Source organism: Macaca nemestrina, chromosome 17 (assembly GCF_043159975.1).
Source record: "Macaca nemestrina isolate mMacNem1 chromosome 17, mMacNem.hap1, whole genome shotgun sequence".
Taxonomy (NCBI): domain Eukaryota; kingdom Metazoa; phylum Chordata; class Mammalia; order Primates; family Cercopithecidae; genus Macaca; species Macaca nemestrina.
The window spans coordinates 86,118,365-86,133,721 of record NC_092141.1 but is presented as its reverse complement, the minus strand read 5'-3'; the positions used below and the strand labels follow the sequence as shown (position 1 = coordinate 86,133,721).

The 15,357-nt window shown below is 48.3% G+C and overlaps 2 long non-coding RNA genes across 3 annotated transcripts in view; one reads left to right on the top strand and one right to left on the bottom strand.

Moving 5' to 3' along the window:
* LOC139359691 (uncharacterized) overlaps nt 1-1,671 on the bottom strand; it is a 17,937-nt gene extending 16,266 nt beyond the window's left edge. Inside the window, exon 1 of the long non-coding RNA XR_011616048.1 lies at nt 502-1,671. This is a non-coding gene — a long non-coding RNA (uncharacterized lncRNA). The remainder of the gene's footprint in view (nt 1-501) is intronic.
* On the top strand, nt 1,487-15,357 carry LOC139359690 (uncharacterized). 2 transcript variants are annotated; one of them, XR_011616047.1, is made up of 4 exons: nt 1,487-1,566; nt 1,700-1,882; nt 2,866-3,062; nt 15,176-15,357. It is a non-coding gene; the product is annotated as an uncharacterized lncRNA (long non-coding RNA). The 2 variants fall into 2 exon arrangements; XR_011616046.1 differs by lacking the exon at nt 1,487-1,566 and having other exon boundaries at nt 1,687-1,882.

Below are 15,357 nucleotides of genomic sequence, written 5' to 3'. Positions count from 1 at the left end.
ATTAGCCGGGCATGGTGGCACGCATATGTAATCCCAGCTACTTGGGAGACTGAGGCAGGAGAATCACTTGAACTTGGGAGGCACAGGTTGCGGTGAGCCGAGATCGTGCCACTGCACTCCAGCCTGGGTGACAGAGAAAGACTCTGTCTCAAAAAAAAAAAAAAGATAGTGCAGATGGCAAGGCCTCAATAAATAGTAGCTATTATTCAAAATATTTGCCAACTTCCTGAATCTCTTTCTGCCTCTCCTACCGCTTCTCCACATCTCTTTACCCTGCCCCCTGTTGTCTTTGCTTTGTCTGCAGTAGCCACGGGGTTCTTAGCTGCAGACAACAGGATCCAGCCTTGCCAATTCAAGCCAGAAGGGCTTTAAGAAGGGATAGAGAGAGCTCATGTAACTGGCAGGAGAGCCAGTGATACAGGCACTAGGCAGGCTTCCAGGGACAACCAGCTCTCAGGATCACGCTGAAGAACCAGCTCACCGACGGAGTTGCCACCTCACCTGATTTAGGCAGCTGCCAAGTCAGGATGTTGCTGCCTTGGTTCCTGTCTCCAGAGCCAAGCTCCCTCTGCCACAACCCACAATAGCAAAACGATGCTCTGTTCCCTGCCTCTCTCACCTCAGTGAGTTCCGAGTCCAAGTATCCTGTGGGGACACGCAATTAGCTGAATCTCAGTCACACATCGGAGCCCCAGCAGGGCTGACATTTCTGTGTTGGAAAGGTGATGCTTACAATCAGAGTATGGAGAGAAGCCTGGGCTACAGAGTGAGACTCCATCTCAAAAAAAAAAAAAAAGAACGTGGAGGGAAGGATAAAAACTCCGGGGCAGCCTGAGATTGTGGATGCATTCCCTACTTGGGGAGTAGAACACGCAGACACACAGTGACGTTCTAGACCTCTGTCCTCGTCCGTCTGTGATGGCATTATTGTTGTGATATGCTCCAGGAAATCCCTAGCTGAGCTCCTATGTGAGCGGCAAAACGAGGTGGTTAGAATACTTCATTCCTAGATGCACATGTCTAATGGGCCCTTCATGATTCACTTTTTTTAAAATTTATTTTTTATTTCTAAAGATAGGATGTTTCACTGTGTTGCTCTAGCTGGTCTTGAACTCCCGAGTTCAAAGGATCCGCCCACCTCGGCCTCTCAAAGTGCTGGGATTACAGGCGTGTACCACTGCACCTGGCCATGATTCACATTTTTAAGAAGATGCTTGTCAGTCTTTAAGAAGATCTCCAGTCGATGGGATCTCAGGCAGTATAACAAATGAGGTGAAAATGTTTTCAGTGCAATAAAGGAAAGTATTTTTAGTCAGGGCAAATCCAGACGAGGGTCAGGGCAGCCTGGGGAATGTCCTGAAGGTCAGATTCCCGAAGTTGTTCCTGACGCTCCAAGCTGCTGCCTTTTCTCTGGCATCGGATCAGAATGTATCTGCGAAGGTTCTAATTCTTCTCATAGTGACAGCTTTGGCAAGGGAGGGTGGAGCTGGTGGGTGTAAGTGCAGGTGGGTTTATGTAATCCAGGGATTATGTACATAATAGAAGTATGAGCTGCTGGAGCTTAAGGTCCGTTTGAGGCAAGCCAGCCTGGGGTCCTATCCTTATCAGTGAAGATATTAATTGCCTGCAGTTAGAGAACATAATTCGCATTCGCTCAGCATAAATTATTTCATTAAATACATACTCTTTTATCCTGTAGGTGGATAAAATAAATATTGCTTCTCATCCTGCCAGAGAGCTTATTACCTCCTTGACAACAGCCACGTCTGCTCTTGCACAGGGATACCGGCTCCTTGACGGTGCTCCTCCACCTAACTTTGTTTAGTTTAACGCCAGTGAGGACCAGGCGTGATTTGAAAGGCATCCTTCCAACTCCTCAAAGGTATTCCTTCCAGAGTAGGACAGAGTCTGGAATTTGCCCGTAATCCCTAAGGACAGGTAGCCTAGTGATTGTCCAGGCTGTATTTTTTTGGGGGGGCGGGGGGCAGGATGGAGTCTCTCTCTGTCGCCCAGGCTGGAGTGCAGTGGCGCAATCTCAGCTCACTGCAACCTCTGCCCCCCCAGATTCAAGCAGTTCTCGTGTCTCCGCCTCCCGAGTAGCTGGGATTACAGGCGCATGCCCACACCTGGCTATTTTTTTGTATTTTTAGTAGAGATGGGGTTTCACCATGTTGCCCAGGCTGGTCTCGAACTCCTGAGCTCAGGCAATCCACCTGTCTCGGCCTCCCAAAGTGCTGGGATTACAGGCATGAGCCACCGCGCCCAGCCTGTACAGGCTGTGTTTTTCTTCCTTCATCAGTGCATGCAGAGGTTTGTTTTCCGAGATGTTAAGCAAGCTCTTGGGACCCTTCTTGGGAAGTCAGCAAAGCCAGGGCTTCCTTCATCCTGTTGAAGACGGTGGGATGGTTTCTGGAAAGTACTAGCTGTTTCTTTCCCATGCTAAGCCTCTTGGGATCAATTTGCCAGTCAAAGCCCGTGCTCCCTGCATAATCAGAGAGGAATGCTGTAAAGAGGCGATGGTGATAGACAGCAGCTTCTAGGTGCGCCGCCTGCATGCATGCCTGCCACGAACATCAGAACAATTACAGGAAGGAGGCTTTCGAAATGCATAATTATAACCTTGACTTAGAAAAGCATGATCTTCTCCGGCTGGGGCCAAGGCTCTCCTTATGTTAAGGGCATTCCCAGACCAGCAACTGGAGTGCTGTGTACACTGGACGTGGCAGCATCTGGAATATTACATAACAGAAGCGTGTCCATTGTCCTTGGAATGTACGAGGCTCAGGGACAGTCCTCCATTGGGTGGAGACTACAAGGCCTCATTAATGAGTCACCTTTGTTCCCTTTTCCACCCTTTATAATCAGGGTGACATACATTCAGTTGGCCCAGGACAGTCTCCGCGTGTGCCTACTGACCGAAGGTGCTAATTAACAAGGCCTCCTTCACTCCCAGAAGGGACCTGATTGGGAGATAAACTCAGAGATCACTGATTCATAATCCTCAAGGAGAAGGACGGAGACAATGCCCAGGTGGCTATGGAGGCCCTCGAAAGACCGCCTAGGTAAGGCTTCAGGATAAACGATAGGGAAAAGCTGTTCCTGCCCCTTCCACAGCGCACCCTGCTGCACTCCCCCTTAATGGCTCTAAGCACATGCTCCCAGCTGCTGGGGCACTGGCATGACCAGCATGAGCCAGGTGGGCCTGACGGCCTAGTCAGTATGCCCAGATTGAAAGAATCAAAGGATTCCCGCTGTCCAGTTGACCCTGAAGCTGACCGAGATTGGATGCAGCTTTGCTGTTTGGCCTCCAAGCCTTGGGCTCCCAGTCCCAGGTTCTAGAAAACTTCAGTGCCAGCCTTGTGTAGGGGCAGGTGAGGGATCCACCAGGGCAGTCTTGTTTTTAGGGCCTTCTCATCATGCTGGGTCCCATGGGGGCCCACTGCAAAAGGCCAACTCATTCTGTCATTCTGCATGGTTTCCCTTAAAGTGGTAGGAACAAAGGAGGCACGGGAGATAATTTTCAGGGAGTCTCAAAGACCAAAGGGTCCCCAAATGAAGGCCCTTTTCCCAACTTCATTGCAATGAAAGACTTTCTTATCCCTCAACCCCACCAAATATTTCTCCCTGCAGGAGATGGCCAGGGTCAGTAGAGCTGGATTTTCTTGAGCAATTCATTGGTGACAGGCCAACTCCATGGGGAAAATTCTCATCTAAGGGTTGATCTGTGAAATTACGCTATAATTCATCAGCCCTGTCTAAAAGCTTTAGGCCACACTGATTAGGCTGTCAAACATTCATTCGGCCTGTGAGAATAGCTTATTATTCTTTTTAAAATACCAATCTCTTGGAAAGATGTTGATCGGGTTTCTATGTGCACCCCAAAGATGCCTGTGTGTAGAGCTTATTTCAGCTGCATTGTTTTGTTGTTGTTTTGCTTTGTTCTGTTTTTCTGAGACAGAGTCTCGCTCTGACACCCAGGCTGGAGTACAGTGGCTCGATCTCAGCTCACTGCAACCTCCACCTCCCAGGTTCAGGCGATTCTCCTGCCTCAGCCTCCCAAGTAGCTGGGACTACAGGCATGTGTCACCACGCCCGGCTAATTTTTGTATTTTTAGTAGAGACAGGGTTTTACCATGTTGGCAAGGCTGGTCTCGAACTCCTGACCTCACGTGACCCACCCGCCTCAGCCTCCCAAATTGCTGGGATTACAGGCGTGAGCCACCGCGCCCGGCCTTCCATTGCATTTACTGCAGGGAAAAGATAAAGATGGAAAACTGTTGGGTAAATGGAACTCAACAAACACCAGAGACAGCCAATTGTAGCAAATGAAGAGGAGGCTTACCATTTAATTTTGTAAAGATGGGGTGTCTGCCTCTAATCATGGTCCAAAAATCCTCCCACCCATGGCCCCAGCCCCCTCTCACAGCTGCCATGGTGGATGAGACAGGGGACTTCTTCAGTCCCAGTTACCCCAGAGCATCCTGCCAGGTAGCTGCTTGCAGACATGGAAGAGGGTTGTGGAAAAGTCCATGAAATTCCAAGTTTGTTCAAATATCCTGTTGCTGGTTAAAATGTCCCTTCAAATTCCAAATTGGCTTTTTAGCAAATTTATGTCTGTACTACTTCTCAGACTTGGAAAACACAATATGCAAATCATGATGAAAAATATGAACCTTTCAGTTTTACTCTGCCCCAAGAACCAGGGACTGAAAACCAGGGCCATCACATGGCTGGCCGCTCAGACAGAGCACGTGCCTCCTCCCGAGTTCCCACTCCAGAACTTTACTTTGAGCCTCTTCCAACTGGAAGGTCTTTTCTCCCAGCCTCTGCCCTCCACAATCCCACACCATCCTTCCTGGTTCATTTCCTCTGTGCAACACCGAGATATAAGGGTCAGAATTAATTTCTCCTTCTTCTGGGTTCTGGCTCCGGGTTTTGCTCACATCATTATTATAGTTCTCATAACCATCTGCCTTATTTAGGGATTCCTCAGGCACACAAATTTATTGCAACAGCAAAAGTCCCCAAAACGTTTAAATCAATGTGAATTTATGTCAGCTGGGTGTGGTGGCTCATCCCTATAATCCCTGCATTTTGGGGAGCTGAGGCAGGAGGAATGCTTGAGCCCAGGAGTTTGAGACCAGCCTGGGCAATGCAGTGAGACCCCATCTCTACAAATAAAAATAAAAATTCGCTGAACCTAGTGGTGTGCACCTGTAATCCCAGCTATTTAGGAGGCTGAGGCAGGAGGATCGCCTGAGCCCAGGAGTTGGAGGCTGCAATGAGCAGTAATGGTGTCAGTGTACTCCAGCCTGGGTGAGAGTGAGACTCTGTCTCAAAAAAATAAAGGAGAGTCAAAACTTTTGTATTCTTTTCTTTACCAAACAATAAACTGACTTCAAACAGGCCTTGATAAAGAGGATTTTAAATATAGGTCTTCTTGCTTCATCCTGCCAAGTATTCTGAGATACTTGGAAAACAGCTCCCACGACCTCTCTCAGTGTGATTTTGTTCCTTTTCACTTAGGAAACAGTGATTTGTTTCCTGTGTTTTGAAAGCAAGAGAACACGCTGCTTTGGTTGCAACAACTCACAATGTAGTCAGTGCCTAAAATATCCCTTCTCTTGGAGGGGGCAGTATCAGGGAAGAACAGTAGCCACCCAGAATGAAGGCCCCAGACCTCCACCCCTTCAGAGCCACAGCCAGGAGTAACGGTCTGAGCCCCAAAAGGGGCCTGAAACAAGTGGAATTATTGTTGAAAACACCCTTACCCAAACTTCGCCACCAAAGGCAAAGCAGAAAGGCTTGGAGCTTTAAACAAAATACACAGCCGCAGATGCAGGGGCCGCAGGTTATCTAAAACACCCACGTTTGCATTTCCCAGTTTCTTTGTAACTGGTGCACGGTCAGAGGCAGGCAGCAGCAGGACAGGGGCAATTTTCTGGAGTGGTTCAAGCAAATGACTAAAGGCAAAATAAGAAAACAGCTTTGCCATCAGGCACTGAGAAGAGACCTGTGTTCCCGCTACAGCTGGGAGCCTCCAGAAAATGCTACTAGGACTTAATGGTTTGTTTCAAGTGTGTGCCTGACACTTTTTTTTTTGGAGATGAGGTTTTGCTCTTGTCGCCCAGGCTGGAGTGCAAGGGCGCAATCTCGGCTCACTGCAACTTCCACTTCCTGGGTTCAAGCAATTCTCCTGCCTCAGCCTCCCGAGTAGCTGGGACTACAGATATGCGCCACCATGCCTAGCTAATTTTTGTATTTTTAATAGAGATGGGGTTTCACCATATTGGCCAGGCTGGTCTCGAACTCCTGACCTTAGGTGATCTGCCCACTTTGGCCTCCCAAAGTGCTGGGACTACAGGAGTGAGCCACTGTGCCTGGCCAGTGCCTGCCTTTATTTTTTGAGATGGAGTCTAGCTCTGTCGCCTAGGCTGGAGTGCAGCGGCGCAATCTCGGCTCACTGCAACCTCCGCCTCCCAGGTTCAAGCAATTCTCCTGCCTCAGCCTCCTGAGTGGCTGGGATTACACGCGATCATGTCCAGCTAATTTTTGTATTTTTAGTAGAGATGGGATTTCACCATGTTGGTCAGGCTGGTCTCAAACTGACCTCATGATCTGCCCACCTTGGCCTCCCAAAGTGCTGGGATTACAGGCGTGAGCCACCTTGCCCGGCCAGTGCCTGCCTTTTGAATCATGTGGTGCGGTGGAAGGCAGAGGCTCCTGGAATCATTTGTCAGATATCTAGGGGGCCACACAAAGGGTCTTATAAAAATGATCTTGCTGCGGGAGGGGATTGCAGGCTGACACCTATACCTTCTCCACACCCAGGGTGCCCTTTGCTGATTTTATTTGCACCCGCATTTAGCAGCCGGGATCTCTCTCCTGGGACCGGCAGGCTGTGCCTGGGGAGTATTTTAGGGCTGTGAGGAGGGTAGGGGATATTGAATCTCTGCATAAGGTGGGAATAATAGGAACTAATGTATCATGCTTAACTCTTCGCTGTACTGCAAAGGGAAGCAGAAGTTTTAAAGCTTAAGGATCCTTAAGGATCTCCACTTCTATCTAAATGGTTTTTCCCAAAGACAGTGACTACTTCACCCCAGCAGTGTCTCATGGGTGGCTTAGCAGGCAGATGAACTTACCTTGGTTGGTGTTTCTTTTTAACTTTTTCTATTTTTGAGACAGAGTCTCACTCTGTCACCTAGGCTGGAGTGCAGTGGTGCAATTTCAGCTCACTGAAAACTCTGCCTCCTAGGTTCAAGCGATTCTCATGCCTCAGCCTTTTGAATAGCTGGGACTACAGGCTTGTGCTTTCACACCTGGCTAATGTTTTTATATTTTTAGTAGAGACAGGGTCTCACCATGTTGGTCAAGCTGGTCTAGAACTCCTAAACTCAAGTGATTCACCTGCCTTGGCCTCCCAAAGTGCTGAGATTACAGGCGTGAGTCACTGCGCCCAGCCTTAACTCATTCTTTATCGAGTCTGCTGATGCATTTTTGGGTGCATTCAGCCTATGTCCCAGAAAAGTGCCCAAGAAGGGAAGGCTGGCTGGGAAGGCAGAGGTGAGAATCTGAGGTTCTGTGGGCCAAGGTAGCACTGACTTCTCATGGATGGGAAAGGTGACCTTCCTTGCTGGAGCAAAGGAGCTTTAAAATATTACTGGCAATACCAATACTCTGTTCTCAAAATAGAATTCATTTGTTTCACATTTTGTAAAAATCCATAGTAAAAAGTATTATTTTTCTTTTCTTTTTTTTTTTTTGAGATGGAGTCTCGCTCTGTTGCCCAGGCTGGAGTTCAGTGGCACAATCTCAGCTCACTGCAAGCTCTGCCTCCTGGGTTCACCCCACTCTCCTGCCTCAGCCTCCCGAGTAGCTGGGACTACAGGTGCCCACCACCATGCCCGGCTAATTTTTTTTTTTTGAGACGGAGTCTCGCTCTGTCACCCAGGCTGGAGTGCAGTGGCGCGATCTCAGCTCACTGCAAGCTCCGCCTCCTGGGTTCACGCCATTCTCCTGCCTCAGCCTCCCGAGTAGCTGGGACTACAGGCGCCCGCCACCATGCCCGGCTAATTTTTTTGTAGTTTTTTTAGTAGAGACGGGGTTTCACTGTGGTCTCGATCTCCTGACCTCGTGATCCACCTGCCTCGCCCTCCCAAAGTGCTGGGATTACAGGCGTGAGCCACTGCGCCCGGCCTCATTTTTTGTATTTTTAGTAGAGATGGGTTTCACCGTGTTAGCTAGGATGCTCTCGATCTCCTGACCTCATGATCTGCCCGCCTCGGCCTCCCAAAGTGCTGGGATTACAGGCGTGAGCTACTGCGCCCGGCCTCTTTTCTTTTTCTTTCTTTTCTTTTGAGAAAGGTCTTGCTCTAATGCCTGGGCTGGAGTGAAGTGGCACGATCTTGACTCAGTGCAGCCTCGACCTCTTGGGCTCAAGTGATCCTCCCACCTCAGCCTCCCAAGCAGCTGGGACTACAGGCACATGTCACTATGTCTGGTTATTTTTTAAACTTTTTGTAGAGAAAGAGTCTTGCTTTGCTGCCTAGGCTGGTCTCAAACTCCTGGCCTTAAGAGATCCTTCCACCTCAGCCTCCCAAAGTGCTGGTAGTACAGGCATGACACATTATGCCTAAGTACGTTTTAATTCATCTTTTTAATTGTTAACTGCTGAGGAACACTAGGAGCTTCTCAGGGCTGTCTTGAGAGGTAGATTAACGCACATTACAAAGATGTCGTCAATAGAGACTATAACTGAGATTTCATTCTCATTTCAAAAGCAGTATGTGTATTCCTGGGAAAACTTCTGAAAATATAGATAAAAGGATTAAGGGAAATTCTACCACTTAGACATCATCATTCTTAACTTTTTATTATATACCTGTGATTGGCAACAATAATAGCCCCCCTGTATTAGTCCGTTCTCACACTGCTATGAAGAAATACCCGAGGCCGGGCGCGGTGGCTCAAGCCTGTAATCCCAGCACTTTGGGAGGCCGAGGCGGGTGGATCACGAGGTCAGGAGATCGAGACTATCCTGGCTAACATGGTGAAACCCCGTCTCTACTAAAAATACAAAAAACTAGCCGGGCGTAGTGGCGGGCACCTGTAGTCTCAGCTACTTGGGAGGCTGAGGCGGGAGAATGGCGTGAACCCAGAAGGCGGAGCTTGCAGTGAGCCGAGATCACGCCACTGCACTCCAGCCTGGGAGACACAGTGAGACTCCGTCTCAAAAAAAAAAAAAAAAAAAAAGAAATACCCGAGACTAGGTAATTTATAAGTAAAGAGGTTTAATGGACTCTCAGTCCTGCATGGCTGGGAACGCCTCAGGAAACTTACAATCATGGAGGAAGGCAAAGGGGAAGAAAGGTACCTTCTTCACAGGGCAGTAGGAAGGAGAAGTGCTGAGCAAAGCGGGGAAAAGCCCCTTATAAAACCATCAGACTTCCTGGTAACTCATTCACTAACACGAGAACAGCATGGCGGTAACTGCCTCCATGATTCAGCTACCTCCCACCAGGTTCCTCCCAGGATACTTGGGGATTATGGAAACTACGATTCAAGATGAGATTTGGGTGGGGACACAGACAAACCATATCATTCTGCCCTTGGCCCCTCCCAAATCTCATATCCTCACATTTCAAAACACAATCATGCCTTTCTAACTGTCTCCCAAAGTCTTAGCTTATTCCAGCATTAACCCAAAAGTCCAAGTCAAAGTCTCATCTGAGACAAGGCAAGTCCCTTTCACCTATGAGCCTGTAAAATTGAAAGCAACTTAGTTACTTCCTACATACAACGGGGCTTCAGGCACTGGGTAAATATACCCATTCTAAATGGGAGAAACTGGCTAAAACAAAGGGGCTACAGGCCCCATGCAAGTCCAAAATCCAATAGGGCGGTCATTAAACCTTAAAGTTCCAAATGATCCCCTTTGACTCCACGTCTCACATCCAGGCCTTGGGCAGCTCCACTCCGTGGCTTTTTAGGGTACAGCTCCCCTCCCGGCTGCCGGCTGCTGGCTGCTTTCACTGGCTGGCCTTGAGTGTCTGTGGCTTTTGCCCCACTGCACTCCAGCCTGGGAGACAGAGGGAGACTCTCTCTCTCTCTCAAAAAAAAAAAAAAAAAAAAAAAAAAAGGAAAAAAAAAGACTTCAAAAGAACTTTGGTCTCCACAATCTTTGATCTTAACCTCAGTATGGCCGGGCACAGTGGCTCAAGCCTGTAATCCCAGCACTTTGGGAGGCCGAGACGGGTGGATCACGAGGTCAGGAGATCGAGACCATCCTGGCTAACACGGTGAAACCCCGTCTCTACTAAAAAATACAAAAAACTAGCCGGGCGAGGTGGCGGGCGCCTGTAGTCCCAGCTACTCGGGAGGCTGAGGCAGGAGAATGGCGTAAACCCGGGAGGCGGAGCTTGCAGTGAACTGAGATCCGGCCACTGCACTCCAGCCGGGGTGACAGAGCGAGACTCTGTCTCAAAAAAAATAAAAAATAAAATTAAAAATAAAAAACAAACAAAAAAACCCCTCAGTATTCCCTTTCTATCAATCCCGTGTCTTTAGACAAACTCAGCCAATGGTCAACCAAAAAATCTTTAAATTCACCTATAGCCTGGAATCCCACCCCTGGCTTTGAGTTGTCCCACCTTTCTGGAACAAGCAAATGTATTTTTTTTTTTTTTTTGAGATGGAGTCTTGCTCTGTTTCCCAAGCTGAAGTACAGTGGTGTGATCTCTGCTCACTGCAACCTCTGCCTCCCGGGTTCATGTGATTCTTCCACCTCAGCCTCCCAAGTAGCTGGGATTACAGATGCCTGCCACCACACCTGGCTAATTTTTGTATTTTTAGTAGAGATGAGGTTTCACCATGTTGGCAAGACTGGTCTCAAACTCTTGACCTCAAGTGATCCTCTTGCCTCGGCCTCCCAAAGTGCTGGGATTACAGGAGTGAGCCACTGTGCCCAGTCTCAATGTATTTCTTAAATGTATTTGATTGATGTCTCATACTTCTCTAAAATGTATAAACCAGGCCAGGCGTGGTGGCTCACGCCTGTAATCCCAGCACTTTGGGAGGCCAAGACAGGTGGATCACAAGGTCAGGAGATCAAGACCATCCTGGTTAACATGGTGAAACCCCATCTCTACTAAAAATACAAAAAATTAGCCGGGCGTGGTGGCAGGTGCCTGTAGTCCCAGCTACTCAGGAGGCTGAGGCAGGAGAATGGCCTGAACCCAGGAGGCGGAGCCTGCAGTGAGCCAAGATCGCACCACTGCACTCCAGCCTGGGCGACAGTGCGAGATTCCGTGTCAAAAAAAAAAAAAAAAAAAAGTATAAACCAAGCTGTGCTCTGACCACCTTGGGCAAATGTTCTCAGGACCTCCTGAGGGCTGTGTCTTGGGCCATGGTCACTCATATTTGGCTCAGAATAAATCTCTTCAAATATTTCACAGAGTTCGACTCTTTTCATCAACAATCATCACCCAGGGCAAGCAGTTATTCCCAGAGCCACTTCCATAACCAATGGCTACAAGATCCAGGCTCTCTAAAGAGAGGCTGAGGACAATGACCCTCGGAAACAATCATTTTTCTTGTTGTCCAACAATGCAAGCCACTTCCTCTCCCTGCAACCAAGAACGCATTTCCTTTCCGGAGCTCAGTCAACCGGCGTAATTACTCTAGCAGAAAAGTCACCTTTCAGAGCTTGGTGTTCTGAGATAGGAACACGTCTTATGTATTCCTTGGAAGATGAAGAATGTTCCTCAATGAAAACCGGGTAAACAACCCCATGCCTCTATTCTGGGTAACATGACAAAAGTTAAAAGGAAGCAGTTGGCCTGAAGTCAGTTCCAACTATTGTGTTGTTTGCACAGAAAGCACAGAATTAAAAAGCATGGGGGAGTCCAGTGGGTGCCAAGAAAATGGTTGCGAGCCCACAAATTATGAATTATGATGCCATTTTTTAAAAAAGAGGCATATTAGGATATCAGCATTTTACACATTTAGTTAATATAACAGCTAACAGTCTGCTAAACTGTGATGAGGCTGGGGACTCTAGTGGCTGGGAATGAGTAGATGCTAAGCACTGGCAGACTGTTTTGTTCCTTTTAGAACATATGGAACAGCATATCTTTCCAAGGCTAAGCATTAAACAATAAAAGCTACAGAAAGCAAAGAGAAAATATACCTTTGAACAGTTAGTTTCAGTTCATTCTCTTTCAGAGTGTTAAACAAAAATTATAGGCCGGGCGCGGTGGCTCAAGCCTGTAATCCCAGCACTTTGGGAGGCCGAGGCGGGTGGATCACGAGGTCAGGAGATCGAGACTATCCTGGCTAACATGGTGAAACCCCGTCTCTACTAAAAAATACAAAAAACTAGCCGGGCGTGGTGGCGGGCGCCTGTAGTCTCAGCTACTTGGGAGGCTGAGGCGGGAGAATGGCGTGAACCCGGGAGGCGGAGCTTGCAGTGAGCCGAGATCACGCCACTGCACTCCAGCCTGGGAGACACAGCGAGACTCCGTCTCAAAAAAAAAAAATAAATAAATAACAAAAATTATAGGAGGCCCTTGTTTTGGACTAAACTCCTGCACTAGGCCCCAAAAGACCAGACTAAAACCAAAATGGAGTCACCCATGCTCAGCAAACCAACACTGAGTTGTTGTCTGACTTCCCAAGAAATCAGGCGAGAGAAATAGAAGCCTAATTTCCCAGGCAGGCCAGTTTTAGTCTCTAGTCAGCACGCTAATGAAGTTCCCTCTGTTTTAACCCTTACAACAAAGAGTAACATGGTGGGCTCCGTGGCCCACGCCTATAATCCCAGCACTTTGGGAGGCCCAGGTGAGAGGATCACATGAGGTTAGGAGTCTGAGACCAGCCTGGGCAACATAGCAAGATACCATTTCTGTAAGAAAAAAGAGATGTAACTATGATTGGTTATCTTTTTCTTGTTGTCTTTGTATTGTCCTGTCTCTCTTTTCCTGCCTTACAAAGAATTTAACTTTGAAATGATCAACATGCTTTTTGTTGTTTCTGCTTTCTTCAGCCCTTAGTCTATAAAGCCAAACTCCAGTCTGGGCGTGATGGCTCACGCCTGTAATCCCAGCCGTTTGGGAGGCTGAGGCAGGATGATCACCCGAGGTCAGAAGTTTGAGACCAGCCTGACCAACATAGTGAAACCCCATCTCTACTAAAAATACAAAAATTGGCCGGGCGCGGTGGCTCATGCCTGTGATCCCAGCACTTTGGGAGGCCGAGGCGGGCAGGCAGGCAGATCATGAGGTCAGGAGATCAAGACCAGCCAGACCAACATGGTGAAACCCCGTCTCTACTAAAAAATACAACAAAAATTAGCTGGGTGTGGTGTCAGGTGCCTGTAGTCCCAGCTACTCGGGAGGCTGAGGCAGGAGAATGGTGTGAACCTTGGAGGCGGGGCTTGTAGTGAGCCGAGATCGCGCCACTGCACTCCAGCCTGGGTGATAGAGCAAGACTCCATCTCAAAAATAAAAAAAATAAGATAAAAATTAGCTGGGTGTGGTGGCCGGCGCCTATAATCCCAGCTACTTGGGAGACTGAGCCAGGAGACTCGCTTGAACCGGGGAGGTGGAGGTTGCAGTGAGCTGAGATCACGCCACTGCACTCCAGCCTAGGTGACAGAGCAAGACTCTGTCTCAAAAAAAAAAAAAAAACAACCAACAGATGACATATACATTCTTTTTTTTTTTTTTTTTTTTGAGACAGAGATGAACATATATATATATACATGTCATCTGTTTCTTTTGCTTGAGACAAGGGTCTGGCTCTGTTGGCCACACTGGAGTGCAGTAGCATGATCCTGGCTCACTGCAACTTCCGCCTCCCAGGTTCAAGTGATCCTCCTGCCTCAGCCTCCTGAGTGGCTGAGACTACAGGCATGCACCACCATGACTGGCTAATATTTTTGTATTTTTAGTAGATACGGGGTTTTGCCATGTTGCCCAAGCTGGTCTCAAACTCCTGACCTCAAGCCATCTGCCCGCCTCTGCTCCCAATGTGCTGGGATTACAGGCGTGAGCCACCACACCCAGCCTATACATTCATCTTTTATGCTGGGGTCCCATCCCTCTGGCCCTCTGTTTCGGTTACCTGTGGGAAGGACCCACACTAAGCATGGGGCTTCCACCTCCCAACTGTCCGGAGGAGACGTGCTGGACCCAGGTCTGCAGCAAGGGTTTCTTGCCCGATGGATTTGGGTTATGACGACCATGTTTAACGCAGAAACTCGGGACTCTGGATGGGGACAGTAGAGGAGCTCACAGAGTGCTGAGCTGAGTCATCACCATGGGCTTTATTGAGCATATTTATATGGCACCAGTACACACTTACCCAAACAGTTGGAGGAAAGCTGCTCAAATGGGGAGAATCTAAGTCCGTGTGTGTGTGTGTGTGTGTGTGCGCGCACACGTGCGAGCACGCATGTGTGGGGGCGGGGGTGTGGAACAGGGGGCTGAAAATTGACACAAACATTAATACCAGCTGGGAGCAGTGGCACACACCTGTAATTCTAACACTTTGGGAGGCGGGGGCGGGAGGATTGCTGGAGCCTAGGAGTTTGAGACCAGCCTGGGCAACATAGTGAGACCCCCATCTCTGTTTTTAAACAAATAAATAAAAAGTCAGTACCAAATTGTGTTCAGAGACTGTGGGCTAAAACCAACCTGCATGGCTCCTTTCTCAAAGGGACTTTCAGGCCTCTGTGATAGTGTCAGCCAGCTCTAAGTAAAGCTTGAAAACCAACTCAGCCGTCAGCACGTGGGAAACCTTTAGAACGCCACTGTGGAGCGGGCTTCCTTGTTGTTAGCAAGAAAGTCAAGGAGGGCACCTTTACGTCACTGGGAGTCCCCCAAGCCCCTCGGTGTGTGAGGAGGCTGCGGTTTATTCTGCTATCCTCCATCGTGGGTGGGGATCTTCTGACCTGGTCTACGGACTCCTCTGTGTCTCATTTCTCTTTCCTGTTTTCTTGGACTTTCTCAATCTCTCTCCCTCTCTGCTTTTCATCTATGTCTTCATTAACTGGCGTAACACAGAAGAGAAATATATAATAGATTTTTGTGTACCGAAAATACTTTGAAATATTTTTACATTTTTCATTAGTTTGAAACTACATGAATGAGACTTTCTTTTCGTTTCTACTCAGTGCTCACTGGCTGTGTGACCTTGGCAGGTGGTGGTCCCTGGGCCTCCATCCCTGTCTTTCCAGTGGAGATAAGGATGCCTGCCTCAGAAACCGTTCTGAGGATTAAATACCAGGAGCCTGGAGCCTGGCGTGGGCTAAGTGGTCCTGAAGCGGAAGTGAGTTTTTGTTTGTGGCTCTTTGTT